The following is a 3,868-nucleotide window of genomic DNA, read 5'->3' on the forward strand; positions in this document are numbered from 1 at the left end:
GAGGCTGGCCTCCGACTCCACCCCATAGACCAATCTTCACAGGCTTGCTCTGCAAGCATCATCACACAGATGTAAAATCACACAAAGTATGGAATGTATACATACATGCATGTAATGGAAAATTGGAAGTAAGAATAATGTGCATGAGTGTGTGTCAGTGTGTACCATGATGAAGCTAGTTCAACACAAATGAAAGTTTAAGTGGTGGTAGTAGTACAAAGGTATATATGGAGTATGAGGGACTTATGGACACCATGCAGAGAGGAGCACCCTATATATAGTCAAGCGCACGAACAATCCACTACCTAGCATGGTTAACAATTGCATGCTAGCTAGGTTTTCGTAAGTACTAAAACAAGGCGAAGTGTGAATGCCAAAGACGAGATATAGCATGCCAAATTCCTTAAGAATGAGTTAGTTAGCCAGCACACCAGTTGTCAATTGGATTTGTTACATGTGCACATCTAGTGAGCTCACATTGTTGACATCACAAAATGCTTCAATCTATATCATGCATCTATAAAAAAAGGTTGAGATTAATTTTGTAGTTCCACAATTCAATAATGAAGTGTGCACGTGTGGACATTCCCTGAGCCCACATGGATGACATCAAGATATGATTACCTATCATTAGCAATGAGATATGTTGAACTAAAAACTGCCATAATTCAGTTATTCTAGTTTGCATGCTCATTCGCTTTTGTGGATTTCCGTAGACAAATGATGAAAATATCCCCATTCTACTACATGTATTATTTACATTATTTTTGATTTTTTTGTTCGTTTGCCCTTTTTTGTAGGGGGAGGGGGCATCAAATATTTGGATATTGATGACCGCAATGATTTGCATCCAGAGAAGGTCAAATGTAAGTAGTGATTGATTACTAGTATAAGAGGCCGACATTGTACTATAAAACATGACCTGACTAGTAGGATGTTAAGGGTGAACATGCAAGGGTTGAGACTGACGACCTAAAAAATACATTTCTCGTTATCATCAATAGGAAAAGGTGAAAATAATAGCAAATGGTGTGGGGGTGCGTGGACATAATTTGAGCCCACACTTATGACATCAAGAAACTATTATTTTTCATTATCGATGTGACATCCCACACTATAAAACTAACATCTCTCACTTGGTCGAGTCCGACAAGCTAACTAATTTTTTGGATTTCAACAGTTGTGTTAGAAGAACATCGTGAGCTAAATCTATGCCATGCACTCCCTTCATCCTTTTTTACATGAAATATATTAACTTACAAAATCTAATTGATTTGTAATTCAGTAAATGGTTCTTGACCTTTATGAGGCTCTTCCAAAAGCAAAGTATCGATTCGTTTAGTTTTCTTTCACGAACATCAAAGTAAGAAATTTACATCCATAACCAACCACGAAATAAACACGTACACCGATAAAATTCAGTTTCTTTAATGGTACAAACGGAATAAATTTATTACTAGTACTTTTCGTCGACACACGACCCACATCTCGAATGTGATTCCTTTTATATCTTGCATGAGAAAGCAAGGTTAGATCAAGAATATATTATTCGCGAAAGATGGTACACACGAATGGTTGAACATCAGTTGGGGCCTGTATTGATTAGTGATTGATTACTAGTATAAGAGGCCTGTATTGTACTATTAAACATCAGTTCACCAGTAGGACATTAAGGGTGAACATGCAAGAGTTGACATTGATGACCTTTAAAAATACATCTCTCGTTATCATCAATAGAAAAACGTAAAAATAATAGCTAATGGTGTGGCGATACGTGGCCATATTTTGGGCCCACACTTAAGACATCCAAAAACTATTATTTTTCATCATCGATGTGACATCCACACTACAAAACTAACATCTCTCACTTATTGGAGGCCCGCAAGCTAACTCATTTTTCTAGATTTGAACAAACGTATTAGAAGAACATCATGAGGTAAATCTATGTCATGTAGTCCATTCATTCTTTTTTACATGAAATATATCAATATACAACATCTAATTGCTTTGTAATTCATTAAATGGTTCTTGACCTTTAGGAGGCTCTTCCAAAAGAAAATAAAATTGATCCATTCATTATTATTTCGCACACATTGAAGTAACAAATTAACATTCATAACCAACCACAAAATAAACTAGTACACCGGGAAAATTCAGTTTCTTTAGCGGTACAAACGGAATACATTTGTAAGCAGTACTTTTTGTCGACGCACGACCAACATGTCGGATGGTCTTCCTTTTGTGTCTTGCATGCGAAAGCAAGGGCACATCAATAAGTAGCCGCCGTTTAGGAAACCAAGGACTGCAGCCGTTTTCTCGCAGAGCCGAGTCGGGCTAGTAAGAAGTAGCTATTTTATGCAGCTTTGTATCTGGTCCGGGACCTCATCATAGCAAACCATCTACGCATTTTTTAAACCAATGGTCAATCAAACAACTTTCCTCAGCCTTCTTTTCTGGTTGATTGAGCAAGCCCTGAGACCGAGAGGGATGCACTGCCCCACGCATCTATCCAGCTCGCGTGGTTCACCGGTTCCATCGACGTCACTCTTAGATAGAGTTATTCAGTTGATACAGAGATGCGCTATATTATTGCCGACAGGTGGTACATACGTATGGTTATAAAGCTACGAGAAGTATTAAAACCCCATTTTACACCCGAAAGCCTCCTATCCGCAGTCTATTTTTCCTCATAGAATGCTTCTTATAAAGGACATATATTATCACACAAAAATCTAACCGATTGATTATTCCCAATAGTGAACACTACAACTTGAATGAAAGTGTTCTCAATCTTAATGCGGATCTCACAAAAGTGCAAATCATTTTGTGTCGGTGTGGCATATGTGAAAGAAAAAATAAATTTAAATTCAAATCTAACCATAGTCGAAACGATTACATGAAAAAACATATTCTCTAGGGATACACCCATGACGGTATCGTTTGTTCTATTTTACACAACCCGCACAATGAACATCCTGGATAGGTCATCTTACCGATCTTGCATCCGAAAGACATGTCAAATCATGAGCATCTTGTAGATGGTATGTACGTGCAATTGGAAATGGAATATATGATTCACGAGTCCCAACAGTAAAGAATCAAGACTGAATGCACGAGCCCTTAACTTCATGAAACACAACCATATGTTAGTTTGTCTTTAACATGCGATGCGTGAAAAAAAATTACATGCATATGCAATGACAAAACAAAAAAGTACGGAAAAAAATATTTTCATGATTTTTTAGTGGTACACTCAGGACGAGTTTATTTGCAAAACTTTGGACAAGACAAACATCCAACATATCCATTAATTCCGTCTTTCGGCTCTAGAATCTACCTAGTCAAGAAAAAAATGAATTTCTTTATTTGAAGAATCCAGCGCCCATTTCTTATACTTTATAACACATAAAGAAGTTTTTGTTGTACAATGTAAAAAATGGACCTTTTTCACAAGACAAAAATAGGATTCCCTAGAGAACAACTCAGGGGAATGTGGTTAATAATTGCATGCTAGCTAGTTTTAGTAAATAATAACACAAGGCGAAGTGTGAATTCCAAAAACGAGATATAGCATGCCAAATTCTTTAAGAGTGGGTTAGTTAGCCAGCACACCGGTTGACAATTGGAGTTGTTACACGTGGACATCTAGTGAGCTCACATTGTTTACATGACAAAATGTTTCTATCTATATCGTGCGTCTATAAAAAAAGGTTGAGATAAATTTTGTAGGACATAAATTCAATAATGATGTGTGCACGCATGGACATTCTATGAGCCCCGATGCATGACAACAAGATATGATTACCTCTCATTAGCAATAAGATATGTCGAACTAAAAAGTACCATACTTCTGTTATTCCAGTTTGCG

The sequence above is a fragment of the Hordeum vulgare genome, chromosome 5H (assembly GCF_904849725.1).
Source record: "Hordeum vulgare subsp. vulgare chromosome 5H, MorexV3_pseudomolecules_assembly, whole genome shotgun sequence".
NCBI lineage: Eukaryota > Viridiplantae > Streptophyta > Magnoliopsida > Poales > Poaceae > Hordeum > Hordeum vulgare.